Source organism: Notamacropus eugenii, chromosome 5 (assembly GCF_028372415.1).
Source record: "Notamacropus eugenii isolate mMacEug1 chromosome 5, mMacEug1.pri_v2, whole genome shotgun sequence".
In the NCBI taxonomy this organism is placed as follows: domain Eukaryota; kingdom Metazoa; phylum Chordata; class Mammalia; order Diprotodontia; family Macropodidae; genus Notamacropus; species Notamacropus eugenii.
This window is the reverse complement of record NC_092876.1, coordinates 375,914,173-375,938,070: the sequence shown is the minus strand read 5'-3', so window position 1 is coordinate 375,938,070 and position 23,898 is coordinate 375,914,173. Positions and strand designations below refer to the sequence as shown.

Below are 23,898 nucleotides of genomic sequence, written 5' to 3'. Positions count from 1 at the left end.
CAAGTTCTTTTCATTTACAGATATCATATTCTGCTATTTTAATGACTCTCCTGATACCATCTTGGAATGCCTCATTCCCTGAAACTTCAGTAATTCTTGACTTATTAGTTCTAAACCCTGAGCTATTACCTCTATTCTGTTAACTCCACCCAGGTACCTGTGTGGATTGAAAAATCACAAGAGAAGAGTACACTGTCGAGCTGATTTTGCCCAGTCTAAATTTATAGTGTATAACCTCCTCTCGACTTTTAATGATGGCATTTTTAATGACATTTCTTCTCTTCTGCTATTACTGACATGGCTTATCTTATTCTCCACCATGACTATTCTAATTTTTTTTCTGAATTTTCCAACTTCTCATCACCCTCAAATTTATAGCAATTGACTTAACCTCACACGTGACTGAATTGAGGCCATACAATAGAAATTCCTCATTTTTTCTCCTCAGCTTGTCAAAATTTCTCAGTGCCATTGCCTCTTTTCTCCTCCTTCCCTTCTATATTTAGAGGAAGAAGTATAATAAACTTAACACTCATGAGGACTACTCCTTAAGACTAATTTCCTCTAATAGTGTCCTTGACCCCATTCCTTAACACCTTGCTCAGGATCTTGCAGAAATAGAACCTAGCAATCATACTCTCTCACCCAGGCATCTTCAATTTCCCCCTCTTGAACTGCTTTTTATATCCCTTCAAATATTCTTATATCTTCCCTATCCTAAAAAAGCTTTTTTGACATTCCTCTCTCCCAGCCCATCATCAAAAAAAAGTCAGTGGAAAGAATGCTGAATTTGTTATGAATCTTCTCTCTATCACTTACTATCTTATTTGGGTGAGCTTGGGAAAATCAATTAACTTTGTTGGAGCTTAGTTTTTCTTATCTCTAAGATGAAAAAACTAGACTAGATGAAGGACAGAGAGTTATGTAGTGGATAGAGCACCAGGCCTGGAGTCAGGAAAACCTGAATTCAAATCTAGCCTCAGACACTCATTAGCTGCGTGACCCTGGAGTAAGTTACTTTGACCTATTTACTTCTATTTCCTTATTTGTAAGATGAGCTGGAGAAGGAAATGGAAAACCACTGTAGTATCTTTGTCAAGAAAATCCCAAAATGAGTCATGAAGAGTAGGACATGACTGAAAATGACTAAGTAACCACAGCAGAACAGATGAATTCATGTTCTCCAGGTCTAAATCTATGAACCCGTGAATCCTATAAAGTTTGTGTGTGTTTGTCCTTTGTTGCCATGAGAGAAATGATGACATGGCTTGCACTTGGCTTTGTTTTGAGTGAGGGAGGGCTGTGCAGGTCACCAGCCTCACTTCTCCAGAGCCATCTGAATCCAGTGACCAGATATTCATCAGGATGTCTGGAGATGACCCAGGATGAGGCAGTTGGGGTTAAGTGACTTGCCCAAGGTCACACAGCTAGTGAGTGTCAAGTATCTGAAGTGAGATTTGAACTCAGGTCCTCCTGACTCCTGTACTTGTGCTCTATCCACTGCACCACCTATCTGCCCCCCTATAGAGTTATTGTCCTATCAAAGTCAGAATTCTGGGGAAAGTTGTCTATACCCACTGCCTACCTTTTACCCTACTGACATTCTCTCTTCAGACCCCTGGCGTCTGGTGTCCTCTCTCACCAATCTCCTGAATCTCCTCTCTAGAATATAACCTCAAAGTCATTTTACCACTTAAGATAACCAGAGATCTTTTTTCAGTGTTCATCTACTTGATTTCTCAGAAATATTCTTCCTTTTGACTGTTTCTGTCCGGACAGTCTTTGTTTGGTTTGAGGACCCTCATTCTTTTTCTCTCTTACCTCTCTTGTTTTCTTTTGTCTTTGTGTCACTGACCCCTTTGACTTCCTAAGCCCTTAATGCTCTTTTTCCCTACGCTCCTGTTCTTTCCCCTCTTCTCTTCTATCTCTACACTTTCTCCTCAAATGATTTCATTCACTCCAGTTTCAATTCATTTTTATGCAGTTGACTTCCAAACTTAATTTCCCAGTCCTTATCTATCTCTTAAATGCCAGACTTGCATCTCCAACTGTTATGGTATGGGACTTTGAAATAGTGACACACCTGAAATAGTGACACGGGTCCTGCCCTAATGAATTCAACCCAAGCAACAATGAATTCAATCAAAGAAAAACAAAGTTTATTAAAAATCCACCATATTGGCCAGACTCTTAAGAAATCTGCACCTTTGAACACTAATATAGGCAGGCTAGACAGAATCTGAGGACCTTCATGGAGACAAGATGGATCTTATATACAGAAGGACTGTGGGAGGGATCTAGGTGTGGCCAAGTAGTCTGAGGTGACTAGAGGAGGGATTTGGTGGGGGTGGGTGGGCTATCTTGATGTGAGTGGCCAGTAGGCTGGAGTGACTAGAAATCAGACACCTGAAACCAAGAGAATGGGATTTTGGTAGGATCAAGGGTGGGAAATAGCTTAAGGCAATCTGGAGGTAACATGATAATGAAAAGCTTATGGCCTCAGGGAACACCAGATTAAATGGGGAGATTCAAGAAGAGTTCAAGGGGGTTCCCAGAGTCTATATACCCCATCGCAACTGCTTACTCAATCTATCTCTATGTTGCGCTCGCACCTTAAACTCAACATTTCCAAATTATCTTTTCTCCTAAACTGACTTCATTTTTAGACTTTGTCTGTTGGTGGTAATATTGTTTATCTAGTTCTGATATTGTCTTTCATTCTCTGCCCTCTCCCTCCTTGGCCCCAAATCATTTGTCATACTTAATTAATGACCAAATCCTACTTATTTTGTCATCAGAATATCTGTCACACCTGAACTCTCCTTACTATTCACACAACAATCATCTCAAAAACAGTGCCCTGGGTTACTGCAAAAGTCTGCTAATGGGTAATTGAAAGGCAAATGCAGTGTAATGGAAATAGTAGGGGACCAAATATCAAGAGACAGGGTTCAACCTCTACTGCTGTTGAGACATATTAGCCATGTGACTTTGAGTAATGAACTTCTCTGAACCTCAATTTTTTTATCTTTAAAATGAAAATAATAGTATCTCATGAGATTTTGAAGCAGTAATCTGTAACCTGAAAGTGACATAGAAATGTGTTGTTATTAGTAACAGAAAACTCTAAAAGGCAGGACATAGTTAATTAATATCTCTGAAACTGTTCAGGGTAAGTAAATGGGTCAACTTTTAATGTTGAAAATAATTTTTAATTCCTTTCTTTTAGACAGTCTTTTTTCATGTATATTTTTTTGCCTTTTTTTTTCTCTGAAGACTGATATCTACTTCCAGGATTCCAAATACAGAAGTCTAGGAAAGATGTTGTAAGATTGTCTTTGAGGTGAGAGGAAAGGAATGAGGCATAGAGAGGTGGTATACGGTCTTTTAACCAAAATCCTAGAAGAGTCAGAAATCGTCTGTTTCCTCTTTCTTTCTTTCTCTGTCTCTGTCTCTGTCCGTCTTTCTGTCTGTCTGTCTGTCTCTCTCTCTCTCTCTCATTTAGGGAGTAAGTGTTGAGAGCGTATCCTTTCCAGAACAATTTGATTGTGTTTCCAAGGCAACATTTTGGTGGGAAGGTGGGAACCAAATGAGCTTTATTGGAGAAGACAGTATGTACCAGTCTCCTTCATTTTAAAGCAAGATCAATAGGACTAAGGTTCTGAAGAGGCACCTTTCAGAAAAGATATTTTCAGACAAAATACTGTCCAGTTATCTCACCTTTAAATGATCCTTTGGCTCATTTTAGCTTATCTAAAAAATATTTTTTGAAAAGAAAATCAACCTAACAGAACAGTAATATATGTTACCAGATTATTATAATTGAGACCCAGTAATAATTTGGGAGTTAAGTTTCTTCATCCTCACTGAATATTTTTTTTCTTCATTGGGAAATAGTGGAATATTATGAGAGCTTTTTTGTTTTGATTTTCTCTAAAATTAAGTTCCCAATTGGGAACTTAGGAATTTGGACTGGTTTCAAGAAACTGCTTTTCCATCTTAAGGAAAAACAAAATTTTAAAAATACCTACTGCTTTGGATAAGTAAGTTCCAAATGAAAAATCTCCCTTAATATGCAAGAAAAAGCCTACGTTTGATGCCCAGATTTTTATGTGATTCAGACCATGTGACCTTTAGGAACTTGCTTTGAAAACCTCCAACCTGTGTTTCGGATTTTCTACAAACCAATGATATTATCAAGGACGGCTCAAAGCATAGGAGATGAAATTGTTCTTTTGCCCACAAACTTTAATGAGTCTCCTGAATTGCCATAGTATTCTAGATAGCTCAAGATTGTAGTTCTTAAGGTCTTATTTATATAGTGATGGATGCAGAAAGCATTTATATTCCAGACTCTGGATTTCAACAGCATCTGTTTCCTGCTTTTAACGAGTTTCTCTCCCTCCATTTGAGAGACCTGCACAGTCTTTCTGACTCACAGTGCTGTCAGAATATGGCCACCTCCTTATTTCAGGCCCTTATAACCTCACATAGATTTTTATAATAGCCTTCTAATGGTTCTACATGTTTGCAATCTCTCTCCAGCCTACTTTTGACAAAATAATCTTGCTTAAGCACAGGTCTGATCACATCAGTCCTTCGCTCAAAATTCTCTAGATATAAAAATATCTTTTATTCTAAGATTAAAAAAACAAATTCCTTAGCTTCCACAAGTCTGACTTCTGCTCACATTTTTAATCTTATTTTATATTACTTTCCTTTTGGATTCCATGTAATAGTCAAACTGGGCTGTGAATGTGGAGGAAGAATGACAATTTTTTTTTCCTATTTGGCCTCAAAGGAAAGAACTAGAAATGATGAGAGGAAGTTAAAGAGAGACAGATTTGGATTTCATGTAAGTACAAGCTTCCTAATGATTTGAACTAACCAAAAGTAGGATGGGCTACATCAAAAAGGAAGACATTGCTTTTAACGGAATGTCTTCAAGCAAAAGGTTGAAATGATTGCTTGCTGGATATTTTGTAAAGGGAATTCTTGTTCATCTGTGGATTTGCCTCAATGGTGCTCAGAAATTCTTTCCAACTCTGAAATTCTAGGATTCTGTGACTATTATCTATTCTCCAAAGTCAATGTAATGACCCCATGCCTGAAATTAAATCCATCCTTCTTAGTATGTTTGAAGACTCCTTCCTCCTTGAAGACCTCCAATGTACTCAGTTATTCCTCGGCTCCTCAAATCACCTTGGTTTTACAAATTCATCTTCATATTATATCTCTGTAGTGAAATATAATAAGCCTCCTTGCCAGCAAAAATGGCATAATTTTTATTTTGTATTGTTAGTACCTAGCTGGAGCACCTAGCACAAGGCAGTGCCTTTACAATCAATCATCAGTCAACAAGCATTTCTTAAGCACTTCCTATGTATCAGTTGTTTCCAAGGCAAAATTTTGGTGGGAAGGTGGCTGGAAGCCCCCACAGTATGCTCTTAATATCTGATGAATTTAATTAAATTGCATGGTTAATTGAATTTATGAGGAAAACCAGGTGGCCCAGTGCATAGGGTGAAGGGGCTAGAGTCAGAAAGACTCATCTTTCTGAGTTCAAATCTGCCCTCAGAATACTTACTAGCTATATGATCCTGGGCAAGTTACTTAACTCTGTTTGCTTCAGTTTGCTCATCTGTAAAATGAGCTGGAGAAAAAAATGACAAAACACTCCTTTGTCCTGACCAAGAAAACCCTAAATGGAATCACAAAAGGTCAGATATGACTAAAAAACTATTGAACCACAGAAATGAATTTGAATTTGAAGTTGGGAGATTGGATTTGAATCCTACCTATGATAATCACAAGTAATGTGAATATTACTTAATGTCTCTGAGTAACAGTTTCCCCATCTACTAAATGAGAATAATGAGAATACTTCATATTTTTATGAGAGGGGTACTTTGTAAACCTTAAAGCCTTATGTAAATAAGTTATTTTATTTGTATAAAACCCATATATCCCTAATGTCCCGAGAGGCATTTAGGTGTCTAAATCACTGGGTCTGGACACAGGAAAACCTCAATTTAAATCCAGCATCAAACACTTCCTAGTTGTGATATTCTGTGCAAAAATCCCTTAACCTCTGTTTGCCTTAGTTTCCTCAATTTTAAAATTGGGATAGTAATAGTACCTACATCTCAATTATTATTGTGAGAACCAAATTAAATAACATGTAGTTATTTAACATAAAGTAGACACTTAATAAATGCTTATTTCCTTCCTTTTCTTCTTTCCTTGGTGGTATAGAAGTTAGACAACATACATGTTGGAAAAAGCCATGGACTGGGAACCACAGTGACTAGAATTCAAGTCCTAGTTGCCACTGATGTCTTATATTTATACTACTGGACAAATTGGTTGTACTCTCTAGGCCTCAGTTGTCTGTAAAATGAGGGGTTGGACTGGAAGATCTTTAATATACAATTATAGTGTAAGCTTCGTAAGTGTATTTCGATAGTGTTCTATCTATTTTTGTATCCCCAGTGCCTTGCAAAGTGCTTTGCACATAGTAGGCACTTAATGGCTATTTGTTAGTTTTTTCTCCCTTCCAAGTCCAAAATTTCTTGATTCAGCCTTGTGAAGGCAGCAGCCATGTCTTATGCATCTTTTTGTATTCTTCATTGTATAAAGCAGGAGCTTAATACACACCTGTTGAATGAATGAATGCATGAATAAATGAATGTCCTGTGTTTTGTAGACAGCCGATCCCTGAATGCCAGGTTGTGATTTGGACCCTGGAGAGAATTTGGTTCATTGTGTTCAGACTCTATAATATTACTAATGTTCCAACCAAATTTCAGCCTCTGTTAAGTAACTTTTGTTTTTTATTTCCTCCCTTCTCCCTAGCAATCACACTTAATTAAGTACAGATCATTTTAGAAAGTGTTTTCATTCTTCCGAAGGTAGATCCACACTCTGTGTTTCCCTTGCTGTTGAATTGTACATGCTTGCCATTCTCTTCAATGCTTGAGGAAACAGGGGACCTTCTATTTGGAGCACCCATCACTCTCTTGTCATCAGGCTCTTAGAGTTTAATCAAGCTGTCAGATTTTGTTGAGTACTTGAAGCTCCTGACTCAAACTTTAGTAAGCAGAGTCCCCAAATTCCTTCTGACTTGATTAACAAAGAAATCACCATCATTTCTAAGCTCTTGTTTCCAATCTTCTGGATAAAAGGAGTTATTCTTTTTTAATGATTGAACAATTCTTGACTAGTCTTTCATGTTAAAGACAACCACTAAAACAAAAAAACAAAAAGCTATCCATCCCTCACTCTCCATCTAAAATCACTGGTAGGATTGTTCTTACACACACCCCTCCCAATTTATTAATTTATTTGTTTTCAGTTTTCAACAATCACTTCCATTAGTTCCAAATTTTCTCCCCCTCCCTCCCCAAGATGGCATGCAATCTTATATGAGTTCTACACATGCATTCCTATTAAACACATTTTCTCATTAGTCATGTTGCATAAAAGAATTAAAACGAATAGGAGAAACCATGAGGAAAACAAAACATAATACAGGAGAAAATAGTCTTGGCAGGACTATTCTTGATGGTAGGGAATGCTGATGTGGTAATAACTTCCCCACTACACTGTTTCAGTGACTCAAGTTCCACCATTTGAGATGTATTCCTTTAGATTAAAGCTTTTAGGTGTCCATCCATTCTCAATTAAAATGAAAGCACAGGTAGTCTTTGACCTTAAGAAATATTTTAATAACTCTCAGATAATTGTGCACGTTACTACTAAGGTGTTTTATGATAGGCAACAAGCAAGTGGTTAGTCTGCTTTCTTGGTGTGCTCCACAAAAAGGAACTTCCAGACATGTTCTAAGACATTATACTGATGTGAGAAAGTACATTGAGTTTAGAGTTGCCTGATCTAGATATTTCTTGACTCCGTTGCTCATTAACTGTACATTGGGCCGTTGTCTCTCCCTTTTGTTATATAAAAATGACTTTTCTCAGAGAGTTGTAATTAAAAATTTGCTTTGCAAATTATAAAACTATGTGTGTGTGTGTGTGTGTGTGTGTGTGTGTGTGTGTGTGTGTGTGTGTGTGTGTACATCTATCTATCCGGAGATAGATATTTTTTACTAGCTAAAAAATAGCACCAAAATCTGAGTTTGCAATAATTTTATCCAGAACAGTGGGAAAAATAACTGCCTCCCCTACTCAGCTTAGTTGTGGCTAAATTTATTTACATTCTCAATTGGAGTGGATTTCTTGAAAATTTCTAATCTACAGTCTGGGCCAAAGGACTTGATTCAGGTCCAGACACAATAATGTAAAAAGACCTATTTTTGAGCTAGGACACTCTGACTGGCTTTTTTCAGCAACCCTTAGCTCTGGCTATAAGAAGAGTTGTTAACCTACTGTTATCAGGGAGAGGCTTTCTACACACTACATCAGAGGAAATGGGAACTGAGATTCTGATCATTAAGTATCTCCAAAGAGAAAAAATCTCAAAATCTGATAGCAAAGAAAAGCAAACAATGATCAAGGTATATCATGAAACTGAGCCCACCAGAGCAAGCGGAGCAACACTGAAGAGAGATTAAGTGGCCCACAGTGATTGTGAGATCAGATATGAATGATATCAGCAGTGTGCTCTGGTGACATAGTTTTCTAGTATGTTCATGATGTTCCTTTTATGTGCTCCCTGGCCACATACATGTGTATACATGCACACACACGTATGTATATGTATATATATTTTTTCTCCTGTTCCTCTTTTCACAGGTTTCCTATGTGTTTCCTCCCTATGTGTCCCCTCTCCAATGGTAATGTTGAGGTCAGGGAGCCATACATTGAGGTATGGAGTGCTTGAGACCCCAAAATACCAACACCCTGAGTCCTGCCTAAATGAATTCTACTTAAGCTGTTGAAGAGAGAGATGGGAGAGCTGGTTCAAAATGTGAATGAATTCACTTAGACCTTCTCTGTTGCCATAGGGAGCTTTATTGATGCAAAAGCAGAATGCCTGAGATTTAGCAAGGAGCTAAGCAAAGGCAGTGATATAGGAAAAGGACTAGACTTATATACCATGATTTCAGGGTTTCCTTATAGGCAATTAGAGATCTAGGGTAAGTCTTGCAAGATAAAGAAGTCTTAGAAGATAAAAGACTCAGGATGAGGACTGTGAATGACATAATGGAGATAAGGAAATCTCATTCCCCAGGATGGGGTGGGGACAAGAAATTTTATGGTGTCCCCAGGATAAAGGGAAGTATTGTGGTAAGGGGAGACTTTAGGGCACCTTCAGGTTAGAAAATTTTTTTTTTAACTCTTAGGGCACAGTTTCTTTCCATATCAAAGCCTTCTTTTAGCCAAAGAAAAACAAAATTTATTAAAGATCCATCATATTGGATTGACTTTTAAGAAGCCTCACCCTTTGTGTCACTTGTATTGATAGTCAGGCCAGATAGAATCTGAGCTAGATTGAATCTGAGCACTTTCATGGAGACAAGGAGTTTATATGCAGAAAGACTGTGAGAGCCATCTAGGGGTGATCTAGTAGTCTGGGAGGAGGGATCTAGGGAGGATCTTCAGAAGGACTCTTAAGGAGGATCTTGAATGGGACTGGGGTGACTAGAGGTCAGAACCAAGAGAGTGGAATTTTGATGTGATTAAGAGAGGAAAACAGCTGGAGGCAATTTGGGAGGTAACAAGACAGTAGATATTAGGGTGGGAAGTACGTGGGGGGCAATCCAGAGGTAACAGAAAATGGAGACCTAGGCTCAGTTAAAGGTAATGAAAGGCTTATGCCCTCTGGCAGAAGCCAGATCAAGTAGAAAGATTCAGTTCAAGGGAGTTCCCAGAGTATGTACCCCATCAGTATTATGGTAATTTATGGGAGAGGTACCCTGTGTGCACATGAGAGAACTCTTGTCAAATTATTTGTTATTGATGGAGTCCTAATAGAGCTGCCCCCAGCCCCAATATCCTGATTTCATTACAGGTCCACTGTACCTAGCCCCCAACCCCCAATGTCCTAACTTCTTCATATATGGCTCACTGCTCACTAGAACAGGTGAGTCCCTGAAACTCATAGTTCTCACAGAAACAGCAGACATGGGAACCCAGCCATTGCTTCTACCTAGGCACTGCCCCCAGACCCATTCCTCATAGTTCCTAGAGAAACAGGTGTGTTCTTGTACTCAACCACCATACCTAACTATCCATTTTGACCAGACAGGACCACAATAACTAGCCAGTTGGAGGGTAGCATGACCGGAATGTTTAACCACCAAACCATAGATGGGACCCCTCCTCCATTACCTAATCCCTTAACAAACTCTTTGTGCCTTTTTAATATTAGTCATATTCCTACATTTTATGTAAATTTCTGTTATATAATTGCATCTCTACCCTATAAAAATCCATCTTGTTTTCTCTGAAGTTGCTGGTTCCTATTGGAACTTACCCTGCTTCATGAGAAGCATCAGTCTCAATAAATGCCTATACTTGGATTAGAGTGGTCTGACTGAATTCTTTGAGACAGTTCTACCACAACACATCATGAAACCTCAGCAGTTTTTGGTATCCCAGAGTTGAAAGTTCAACACTGTATTGCTTAATTAAATGCTTCTCTCCCTCTCCCACTCCTTCCTACCCTCTACCCTCAACCCAAAGACTGTGTCCTTTTGCTGGTTGGTAAAAGTAAACATCTTAGTGGGGGACTCTTAAACTATAATATATCATATCTGTAGGTCCTGACTCATAGAATACCTTGAGTCTCGGGTAAGTTTTCAGGGGATGGTACATGATAGAAGAATTATATACTATATGGTATATAAACATTATTATAATTATTCACATTACTTCAAATATCACTTTTTGTAGATGAAGTCCAAATTTATGTATTTAACAAAGTCTTACCTTTTTCCCAAACTCTAGACTTTCATTTCAGTTTTCTTCTAGAAAGTCACTTTGACATCTCATCCACACCTCAAGGTTCAAGAAGTTTAAAAACCAAATTCATCATCTCCTTCAAACACTAATTCCTTCTTGATTTCCCTGCTTTAGGTAATGGCACTGATGGGGTATAGGCTGTGGGAGCTCCCTTAAACTCTCCTTGAATCTTTCCACTTGATCTGGCCTACATCTGAGGCCATAAGCCTTTCATTATGACTTTGTCCAATTGGCCCAGGCTGCTTCCCACCCTTGATCCCATCAAAATTCCACCGTCTTGTTTCTGACCTCTAGTCACCCCACTCCCATGATCTTCCTTAGACCCTTCCAGACTGCTAGACCACCCCTAGATCCCTTCCCACAATCTTTTTGTATATAAGACCCATCTTGCTTCCATGAAGGTATTCTCTAGCTCAGATTCTATCTGGCCTGCTTGTCAATACAAGCATCACAAATGGTAAGGCTTCTTAAAACTCAACTTAATATGGCAGATCTTTAATAAACTTTGTTTTTCTCTTTGACTAAAAGAAGGCATGAGTCAAATTCATTTGGGCCTACCTGTCGTATTGATGTTTTGGGGCCCCAAGCACCCCTAGTCTCAACAGCACCATCCTTCTTCCAGACTTGAAACCTCAAAGCCATTATTTTGGAATCCTTCTATCAAGTTATGTTGATTCGGCCTCTCAATTATTTCTTCTTGGACTCCTGTAATTCCTTTCTTTCAGAGAAAATACAAAGAAATCTAAATCAACAGACAACGATTCCAAACTGTCTGACAGTAAGCAATACATACAACACAAATCAATAGAAATGTGCAACTGCCTGACCATACATACATAGTTACCAGAGAGGGAAACACCAACATCTGGGTTTTCAAATGTGGGGCTGCTTAGCAGCTTCCCAGAGTCTCATCGGGCACGCAAACCTTCTTCCACAAACTTAAGCGCCCAAATAAAACCTCATCTCAGAGCCTTTTAGAGAAAGAGAGCATCACAACCCTTGAGAACCAGGGCCTCATTAGAAACTTAATGAAAGGTATGGGCCTTCCTACAAATCCTCCCAGTCCCATTAATGGTGGGGAAATTCTTCTTTAATCACATTAAAATAATCAACAAGACAAATACATACACTATTTCCAGTTAAAGAAACTCTTGTTTCTGTACTTTACTCCTAGTAAAGACTCTTGGTTGATAAAGGCAAGATTCAATCAGAGGCACTTGATTATACTAAAACAAAAACAGCAAAAGATCCTACTTTGTTTGCCATTACATCATCTCCTCCCCTTTCCCTCATCCTCCTGCCTTTTTTGGTCCCAATCCTAGAATCCCACCATGATTTTAGGATTAACAGGATTCTAGCATTAACAATGCAACCATTTCCTGAATGCAAATTATAATAAAATATAAACTACTTGAATCAAGTCATTTTCCCAGCATACTTTCTTAGCGAAGACACTGAAGTGGTTTGTCATTTCCTTTTCCAGATCGTTTTATGTGTGTGTTCATACTTTGTTGCAGAAGAAAACCATGCGATGAGAGAAATGATGACATGACTTGCACTTGACTTTGTTTTGAGTGAGAGAGGGCTGTGCAGGTCACCAGCCTCACTTCTCCAGAGCCATCTGAATCCAGTGACCAGATATTCATCAGGATGACTGGAGATGACCCAGGATGAGGCAATTGGGGTTAAGTGACTTGCCCAAGGTCACACAGCTAGAGAGTGTCAAGTGTCTAGGGTGAGATTTGAATTCAGGTCCTCTTGACTCGTGCACGGGTTTTAGGTGGTACAGTTCATTTTACAGATGAGGAAACTGAAGAAAACAGAATTAAGTGACTTGCTCAGGGTCACACAGCTAGTTAAGTATCTGAAGGTAGATTTGAATTCAAGATAAGTTTTCTTGAATTCAGACCCAGTGCTCTGTCCAACAGTTCCTCTTCAGAATCCTCCTCTTCTTTCAAAAGTCAACTCAAGCGAAACCTTTCTCATTGTTTGTGTTCTCTCTCTCCTCCCAAATACCTGCTATTTACTTATCTATGGACATTTTACATATCCTTGTCTAAAATGTAAACTTTTTGAATCTGGAGACTATTTCCTTTTGCCTGTGTTGCCCTGGGTTTACCCTCTATTTGCCTCAGTTTCTTAAATGTAAAATGGAGATAATAATAGTACCTACCCAAAGCTGTTGTAAAGATCAAGTGCAATAATATTTGTCACAGTACCTGATGCATTGTAGGCACTTAATAAAAACTTGTTTCCTTCCTATTGAGTGAAATAAGGACATTATGAAGACTTTTCATAATAGAAAAATATGAGGAAAATAAAATTTCTTTTCCATAAGGCCTCTCTTTCTGGATACCTGATTTCCAGGAGTCCAGGGCTTTGGGCAGTTGGGACCCTCCCTTCTCTCTGTGAAAGTGCTGCGGACTGTAGCCAAAACTTGGAAGTTACTCAAATCTCTCCTTTGTTTGTTATGCTGTTGCCACATCAACACTACCAGCTCCCCCGCCCCTCCCCTCCTTTATACTTTAGTTATAGAATAGCAACATCAGCAGTTAGTTAGGTAAATGTGTTGGGATAGGGTTTGTCTAGTTTTTCCGCACTTAGATTGTAAACCCTCCTCCCAGACAATGGAGAGGTGGGATAGTGGGGAGGTAGGATTCTCTGCATTAGGGTATATAATGGTGTTTTATCCTTTGTAAGTTGACTCCTTCCATCGGCTCCGTCCTGGTGGTGGGATGCCCCTTTCTTGAGAGAATTGAATAAATCACTTTCTGTTCTTATTGAGAAGCCTCTTGACTTATTTAAAATTTTGGGTAAGGGTCTTTTGACCCACACGCTTTCTTCCTCAAAGCTGTTTGTCATAGTTTTTCCTTAGAATCTGCCTTTCTGAATTCTGTTTTGTTTGTGCAAAACCAAAACCAAACAAAAAAAAAATACAAGAATTAGAAAGAAAAGGGTCTTTGTGTATGTATGTACAGTACACTGTGAATGCTGCATCATCTTAAAAATAATGGTACATGATTGGTTACTTTCCAGAGCACAAAGATTCCAACTAGTCAGTCTATGATCAAAGTGCTACATGAATAACTAGATAAAGAAATGGCGCTTATAAAATCACAACAGAAATTTGCTGCTTGAAGTTTAATGAGGAATCACTGTCAGGTTTGATTGAGCAGGGACTGCAGGCTTTGCTTATGTGTTGAACTGCTCTCTTCAAATTGCTGTCAAGAGAGGAAGGGAGAGCTAATGACAGTTCAGTACAATTTGGCCTGCTACAGAAGGCCTGTACAACATATGGCCTGATAAAGTATTTTTGGGGGGGAGGGTGAAAAATGTAGAGAATGTAAAAGAAAGTAAAGATATAAGCTTTGTCAATGCCCAGCTTAACCTGCCTTCCGCTAATCACGATTGTGTCCACCATGTACCAGTCTTGGCAGTTGGCTTGCCACTGCCTGTTTGTCGATTTCATGATAAATAAAAATCTTAAGTAATAAGTGTAATAAATTGATATTAATTGAAATTTCCCCTTTTTAAAAAATATGGTTTATTTACAAAATAATCTAATCATTAATATACCTTTACTTGGAAAGTGAGCCAGTTAAAACCTATCTGTAGCTGGAAGAAGTTTTGCCTATTTTAGTTTTGACCCCTACCTACTACCAAGTTGTGCAAGTCTGTTCTAGAGGATTGAGCTGGCAAAATCATGGCATGGAAGTGGGTAGAATTTCAACAATTTTTTTTTTTTTTTTTTACTAAATGATAAATTCTTATCCCAAAAGCTTGTCTTAATTTGTCAAATACAAGATTACTCTATTGGCTGCTGTAAATTGTACGTCTACTCTGTTCCGCTGATCTACCTTTCTATTTTTTAGCTAGTACCACATAGTTTTGATAGTTGCAGCTTTATAATATACTTTAAGATCTGATATTGCTAAACCTCCTTTCAGCAATTTCCATCTGTTCTCTTGCTGACCAAAGTTGACACCCATGCTGCTCCTCCCAATGACATCAGGATGTCATTTAAGAGATATAGCTTCAATAGTTTGGAACTACAGTAAAATGCATAACTTGAATAATAATTTATTGATAAATAACCAATATGAGATGCAGTCTTTCATAGTAGAAGCCTTGGAGTCAGGAATGAACCTGGATTCAAATCCATCCATCCCTATTTGCTGAGTAAATCCTTGAATTTAGTTAAGCCTCAGTGCCCTGGACAACTTTCTAAGGCTATAATTTGCAGAATATGTCCTTGTCTGTCTTGGTAAAAGGAGTTTGCTCCCTGGAGTTCATCTACCAATGAATGCATGGTTCAGAAAATCAAATAATAAATAATATTATTAAGTAGCATTCAGGCTATTCTATTGCAGTCTATTCATGTAGTAGTAGTAATTGATTCACTTCCCCTCACATTTCAAATCAAGTCAGTTTACAAAAACCAGTGTTCTTTACAGAACTGAGGAAAGTGAAAGATACTGCCAATTAATCAAGTCATGAAGTATTCATATAAAGTACTTACCATGATATGATAGGCACTGTAAGGGCTGGAGATACAAAAAAAAAAACCCACAAAAACTAGACAGTCCATGCACTATGTATTCTGTGTATTCTGATGGGGGAAATAAGATGTAGTTAGGCAGTTAAAGCTACCATGGTGTAATAGGTTGTGACCACTGAACCAATCAGGAAGACTTTAATTCAAATCTAGCCTTAGATGTTTATCATCTGTGACTCTGGGCAAGTCATTTAACCCTCTTTGCCTCAGTTTTCTCATCTGTAAAAATGAACTAGAGAAGGAAATGGTGAATTACCACTGCTACCAGTACCTTTGCCAAAAAAAAAAAAAATCCCAGTGGGATCATGAAGAGTCAAACAAAACTGAAATGACTGAACAGCAGCATATCTATCTCTATCCACATCTACATCTATATATAATACCTATATCCCTATCTCTATATATATTCAGCTGCCCATATAGATACACTATAGATATCTCTATCTATGTTTAGCTGCGTGTATATGTATGTTTGTGTGTATGTATATATGTATGTATATATACATGTGTGTATATGAGTTGTATGTATGTATATATGTATTTTATAAGAGTTGAGGAAATTCCTAGGGAGAGGAAGGCATATCAGTGTTGGCTCTCTCTCTCTCTCTGCATATATATATATGCACACACATTCCAATATATAATCAGCTATATATACATATACAAAAAATGCAGGCATACAAACACATATACACATATGCGTAATAAAAGCTGCTAGATCACCTTTCCCCTTCTTCCATTTTTCTATTTGCCCTCTCTCAGTGCACTTAATCAGATTATCAACTTGCCAATTTTTAGGTTACATTTCATTCAACCAGGTCATTTCATCTTTGTGCCCCCTTTAACCTATAATTGTCAATAAATGAGTAAATGTGTTTAATGATGAGCTAGCATTTATATAGTACTTTAAGAAGTTGAAAAGCACTTTGACAAATATTTTATTTTCACAACAAATCCTCCATATTAGTTTTACAAATGAGGAAGCTGAGGCAGACAGAGATTAACAGTCACTTGCCCAAGGTCACAAGGTCGAAGTGTCTGAAGCAGGATTTTGAATTTAGGACTTCTAAGTTTAGCCACCAACTAGCTTCTTCACTGTTAACAACTTTTATTATTACTTAATACTCTCTAGTGATGTATTAAATTATATGGTACAAACCCATAAGATAGGAGATTTTACTAAGGCCCATAATGAAAATGGCAGAGAACTGCTATTTCCCATGAGGCAATTCTGTTAGCTTTTATAAGAAGAAAAGATTTGTTTATCTTACTGGACTTCTCTGCTGGTATCTGGCCCTTACATGTCCTGCTCTCTCCCCACAAGTTTCCTTCTATGTAAAATGAGAGTGAGGTGTTTCTTTAACCTTTTTCATGCCATGGGCACCTTTGGTAGTATGGTACCTATGAATCCTTCTCAGAATTTTTGTTGCTTACATTCATGTAACTGAAGGAAATGCTAAATTTTGGTTAAAAGTAAAAAATAAAACTTGTTATTTTTTTCTCCATCCATATTCTTGTTCATGGACCTGCTGAAATCTATCCCATGGAGCCTAGGTTCAGAATCACTGGCTTTTAAAGTCCTACGATCCCATATGATCATGTTCGTATGGGCTTATGGTATAAATATCTCTATGGAATCTTCTGGGAACTTTGCCCTCCAGTTCATCCATTGTTCCATATGCCAAATTCTAGCATAAATGATCTTCCTCGTGTAACTAGTCATTTCCATTGGCCCCCCATTACCTTCAATGACTCCCTACTATCTCTCCTGAGAAAAACTCTAAGGAGTCTGGCAAATTTGAGTACTTTGTGATAATTAATGCTAAATTCAATGACAAATACCACTTTTATAACATATGCTCAATGGATTCCTCTAAACCAGGGGTAGGACACCTGTGGTCCTGAGACCACCTCAGGACCACAGGTTCCCCATCCCTGCACTAAACTGTTTTTAAAACTCATAGCTCATTAAAAAAAAAAATCACACCTTCTCTTCCTCCATGGAAGTGTCTTTGTCCTCCTTTGGAGCACACCCAAGTATTACGTAATATGAGTAATATGAGATATCTTTTGTTCCACTCCCCATCTTGAACCATTACTATTGCAGCACTTTTTGTACTTCTAAGAGAGATAACATGCATTATTTTGTATTATGTAATGTTTATAAGCTTTCATTATAATCCTCTAATAAGGCTGGAACTCTAGATAAAAAAATCTTTGAACTTATGGCAGGCTTTGTGCAGTGCCTAATGAAGAATTATTTTATTAAACAATGCTTAATTTAAAATATTGGTTGAATAAATGGATTTTGAGATTGGTAAGAAGTATAATTATAAGTTCAGTGAAGAAATGAACAATGGTTTTATGCTTAGAGAACTTGGATTTGACCAGCCCAGCTATAGCTTCTGTTCTCTTACTGTTTGTTCTATGACCTTAGGCTGTATGATCCTTCTGGGTTCACAAAATTCTGTCAGTTAAGTTGGTCATAAATAAATATTTATTAAGGACCTAACTGGAGTAGTTAAGGTGGTAAAGTGGATAAAGTGCTGGGTCTGGAGTCAGGAGACTTATCTTCCTGTGCAAATATTACCTCAGACACTTGCTACTTATGTGTGACGCTGGGTGAATCACTTAACTCTATTTGTCTCAGTTTTCTCATCTGTAAAGTGAACTATCTGGGGAAGGAAATGGCAAACCACTCTAGTATTTTTGCCAAGATAATCCCAAATGGAGTCTCTAAAAGTTGGAAATGGCGACCTCCCAACCTATCAGATTGACTAGCATGACAGAAAAGGAAAATGATGTTGGAGAAGATGTAGGAAAATTGAAACATTAATGCATTGTTGCTGGAGTTGTGACCTGGTCTAACCATTCTGGAGACAATTTGGAGCTACGCCCAAAGGGCAAGCAAACTATGCCTAGCTTTGATCCAACTAATACACCACTAACTAGATCTGTATTTCAAAGAGTCATAAATAAGAAAAAAGGAACTAACTATATGTACAAAATATTTATAGCAATTCTTTTTGTGGTGGCAAAGAATTAGAAATTGAGGAGATGCATACCATAACTTGTTTAGCCATTTTCCAATTGATGAGCATGGGCAGGTGGATTTCAGAAAAACCTGCAAAGACTTGCATGAACTGATGACTGAGTGAAGTGAACAGAAGTAGGAGAACATTGTACACGGCAACAGCAACATTGTGCAGTGATTAACTATGGAAGATTTAACTCTTCTCAGCAATACAATGATCTCAATTCTCAAAGACTGTTAATGGAAAATGCTAACTACACTGAGAGAAAGAACTATGGAATCTGAATGCAGATCAAATTTCACTTTTCTTGTTGTTTTTGTTATTTATTTATTTCTCTTGTGATTTTTTCCTTTTGTTCCTTCTTTCACAACATGATTAATGTGAAGATATGTTTAACATGATTATACGTAGAAAAACCTATATTGGATTGTTTGCTGTCTTGGAGAGAGGGAAAGGGGGGAAGGAAGGAAGGAGGGAGAAATATTTGGAACTCAATATTTTACAAAAGTGAATGTTGAAAACGATCTTTATATGTATTTGGAAAAAAATGCTATTAAGAAAAAAAAGAATTGAACATGAAACAAATGAAGAACTACAATAAAGGACCTATTTAAGTATGCTAAGTACGCTGGCCTTCAAAAGACAGCCCAGCCAGCCCTCAAAGAATTTACAATTCTTTTTTTCTATAAAATCTATAAAAATGAAGGGTGTGTGTGTGTGTGTGTGTGTGTGTGTGTGTGTGTGTGTGTGTGTGTGTATCTGGGGGAGGTGGGGAGTTTGAAGCACACAATTTTTAAGGGTGTTAAAATTAATTATATAAAATAGAAAATAATTTTAAGCTACAAAGTTTGATAATAGTTTAATAGTCATGGTTGATAGAGGGTACCATTAAAAGTCAGGACAACTAATAATCCCCTTCAGTAAAGAGTGACAAGCGAGTAATTTACAGACCTTATTTTTTTTTAGCAGAAAAAAGAATAAAAAAAATAGGAAACTTGTTTTTGAACATAATTCAATTAGACAGGACAGGTCATCTGACTTAGTTTGCTTCTCCTAGGCTTAACCTAAATTCATACTATTGGCATAGCTGTCAATATGAGATTTACCCCAGAAGTCCTTGCCCTCCAGGTAATGTTACCTTTTGTAACCAGAAAGCTCACTTTAAAGGGGAACTTGTGATGTGTAGTTTAGCAGTCAACCCCTTTTTCCAGATACCAAGATTGTATTACTCAACTTAGATTTAACCTCTAGGCTCAAGAAAAAGAGGGATCTTATCCACTAAGACTGGAAAGAGGAATTGTTCTTTTTAGTCAGCACTGTCTCTCCTCCCACTTTCCTCCAGCTACCAGAAAGGGGAATTTCACCTTTAAAAAGAGTCTTACCTCCTGCTACCAGAAAGGGGACTTCCACCTTTAAAAAGAGTCTTATTGATCCTATGAAGGATCCTACAAAGACATATATTCTTAGTCTAAATTATCTGCTACTTTAAGCTATTTTATCTATTATAAATACCCAAATGAACTATTGTTGCTGTTTGTTGCTGTTTGTCCTTCATTCTCTAAGAGGACCATGACATCAGGGAAATGATGCCATGACATGCAAATGAATTGGATTTAAGTGAGGGAAGGCTATACACTACAGAGTCACCAGCCTCAACTTTGTCCTCCAGAGTCATCTGGATCCACTGGTGAGATACAGATCAGGACTGCCAGAGATGGCTCAGGATGTATGAAAGATTATATATGTGCATCCAGAGAAAGAACTGATAAATAGGAGTATGTATAGAATAATCTTGCATGCACACACACACACACATGTATAACACACATGTACATAATACACCTCTTTGTGTCTAATGATAGCCACATCTCTAGGGCAGGGGAAAGGGGTGAAGGAAGAAAAAAAAAAGAAATTTACAAGACATATTTGAAAGGAATAGTAAGTTGTGCGCATTGTAGATTTGCAGATTCACATACAGTTGTCTTTTTATTGTATTGTTATAAAAATGCTTGTTTTATTCCATAATTTAAAAATAAAATAAAAAAAATTATCTGCTACTAAATAATAAAGTCATATCTATCTATTCACTAAACCTATAGGTAACCTAGATTGAATATCTACGTTAGTCTGGTTTAGCTATTAGGCCTAGCTTTTCCTAAAAAAGAGTTTAATCCTATAATCAAAACCAAAAATAAATCAAATGTATAATCAATAAATAACTGATTTAAAGGATATTCCTTTTGAAGGGTCAGGGTTCCCCTTTCCCCCCAGATATAAAATAAAAATATTATTTTATGGTTTGACTTCCAATGGTTCTTCTCCCATTATGCTCTAAAATTCTGATTGGTAGATACTCATTTTGAAAGGTTAAAAAAAATGAGGGTAAGGAGTGGCTCAAGTTCATTGTCCAAATGGACACTACAACACTTATTTTCATAAGTAAAACAATATTTTCCCCCATTTTTACCCTTCCTTCTTTGTTCTTTATATTGCAGCTTCAACACCAATCTTCTCACGTTTCTCCTCTTCTCTTCTTCCAGTAGTCTTATTCTCTGGTATCTTGAAGTGAATGGTACACCACCTGGTTCTTTGACTCCTTTCATATAGATTCTTCCTTAGGAAGTTACTTCATTGACATCTTCTCCATTGGGATCTGCTTTGCCCCTTCAGGTCCTAAAATTTAGACCACCCTTTTTCTTACATTTTTTACCAGTCAGAGAATCTGCATTTTGCTAGATTTCTGAAGTGTGTTTTCAAAATATGTGCTGTGATTTCAGTCAGTTTTCAGAACCCATTGTTTGTTTGCTTTCTTGGGGGCATTTTTTGGGAGAATGTATTCTAAGGAAACTTGACCACCCCCCCCCCCCCCCACCTTTCCTTTCACAGTTTGTTATAGTCCTTGGTTTTCCTCCCTTCTCCCCATATGGCATGCCTTTAGTCTCTTTTGTGACATAACAAAATATGGGTTGGGTTGAGGTTTGAAGCTTTGTCCCTTTTTATATGAATATATATTAAATATTATATATTAGTACTGTATATTAATTTAATGTGTGTGAGAGAGACTATGTGTATATGTGTGTGTGTCTCTTCTTGTAGAAAAAGAGTGCTAGGCCTCACTTATAATAGCTGATTTCCAATCCAACCTCAGACACTTACTAGTAGCTAGCTATGTGACTCTGGACAAGTTCACTTAAACCTTTTTTTGTTATCAGTTTCCCTCATTTACAAATGAACAAGAGAAGAAAATGGCAAACCACTCCAGTGTCTTTGACAAATGAGGTCACAGAGATGGACCTGACTGAAATGATTGAGCAAATACTGTGTGTTATACACACATACATACATACATTACACACACACACACACACACACACACACACACACACACACACACACACACACACACACACAGTTTATACAAATCAGTAATGTCTTGATTCTTGATTTTTTTTCCACTTAGGGATTAATACTAATAGGACTTTTCATTTTATAACAAAATGAATACAATATGAATTTTTCAAAAGATCACATGCCTGTATAATTCTGTACTATAATCTTGGAGGGAAATTTATGAATAATGTGAGATCTAATCAGAAACTATACCCTAATTGTTTGTATTAATCAATATTGTGTAAAATATGTTAGTTTGTTGTGTAAAATATTGTTAGTTTGTTATTTTTTAAATTCCTTAGAAGATACATCAAAGTCTAAAAAGTCTAACTTGACAAACAATCAGCTCAACACACACACACACACACACACATATATGCACATATACATACACATATACATACAACATATACATAAATAAAACTGTTATCTTGGGAAAGGCAGTCTTCCAGGGAAGGAAATACACAACACAGCAGCTAGTATGCAAAGAAGTGCTGCAAAGAGTAGCACCATTTCCTAGGAGATCATTCTTGTAATTTTTGTTTAATTTTTTAGAATGATTGGTCCTTTTGCTTTATTCAGGTGGAAAGAAAAAGGAACTCCAGGGACTCTTCTGAGGTCTTTTGCAAGGTGGGAGAGGAGAGGGAGAAGAGGTGTCTGAATCCAAAATCCACCACATTCTCTTACATCATTTCATCTTCTATTCCCACTACCACCATCAATCCATTCCCAATCAGAACCCTCTCCTCCCCAACCTTAAGTTTTCTAAAATATCAACAAAATAGCTTTCAACTATACATGACTAGGAGATGTGTTTTCATACTGAAGTCCTTTCAAAGTTTTGAAGACCTTACTACTGGCTTCCAGAGACCACACAGAACAAGATTTGCATTTTTCACACTTTTATTGAGACAGGTCCTGGCTTTGCTCCATTGTTAAGTAGGGACCCTGCATCTAAGATAACCACCTTGCTCTTTCTTCTGGGATTGTTTTAAAAGACAATGGCTCCATTATGCCTGGATGATGGGAAATTGATGGCTGGTTTATTGCTAGTTCCCACGGATAAGAGAAAAGGAATTCATCGGAGTCTTATCTTGCTTTCCTGAAGTAGCATGTAGTACGTGCTACACTTGTTGCTGCAAAAAAGAAAAAAAAAAGAAAAGAAAACAGATAAATAAATAAGCCCCCTTGAAAACTGGACTGGCATCCTCGTTACAATCATTGGAGATGGTACAAAGTCAGAGAAATTAATTGTTCCATATAAAATAAAAGTGTAGAGTGTATGAAGAGTGAATGGACAAAAAGAATTCTTTCCAACTTAGAAAACAGACAGTACTTCGTTCCCTCTTCTTTCATTTTTCCCTGTAACTGCTGTTAATTTTAGTCAGATTTCACCTGAACAAAAAATGTAGGTGGAGACAGGGCTTATAAAAGTGTGACTTGCTCTAGGCCCCCAGTCCCTCCCTATAAATGCCCCTCCTGTCATTTCTTTATTCCTGTCATTTCTTTATTCAATGCTAGAAATATACACAAAATAAAGAGAAAGCCAACAGACAATGAAATTGCTGCCTGGCATTCTTCCGTAGGGACAGAGAGAGACACTAGAAATAAATACCATTAAGTAATAAGAATAACTGCAAGGATATATGGAATAGGAGTGAGTTTACCTACCTCCTCTTCTCCTCCTTCTCCCTCTCCTTCTCCTCCTTCTCCTCCTTCTCCTCCTAACCCGACGCCGCCTTGGGGAATTATAACTTCTACATCTTGCCATTTTTAGTTTCTGAACTGTTTTGATTCCAGAGAGAAAGGCTTCATTGCCCCTAGGAGGAGCAAGGGCAACCTGTCTACCTGGATGGTGTTTTTCCAAGGTTGAGCTTGACCCCCCAGCTGGTCTGTATTTAAAGAGTATGGTCACTATTACCTCACAAAGGGGCCACACCTTATACTTTATTGTCTCAGCCTGCTTTCATTTAAAAAAAAATGGCAACCATTG

The 23,898-nt window shown here is 37.5% G+C and overlaps 1 long non-coding RNA gene across 1 annotated transcript; it reads right to left on the bottom strand.

Moving 5' to 3' along the window:
* Positions 1–22,790: 22,790 nt before the first annotated feature.
* On the bottom strand, positions 22,791–23,776 carry LOC140509301 (uncharacterized). The gene is made up of 2 exons (XR_011968634.1): positions 23,577–23,776; positions 22,791–23,041 (listed from the first exon to the last, which is right to left on the bottom strand). It is a non-coding gene; the product is annotated as an uncharacterized lncRNA (long non-coding RNA).
* Positions 23,777–23,898: the final 122 nt, after the last annotated feature.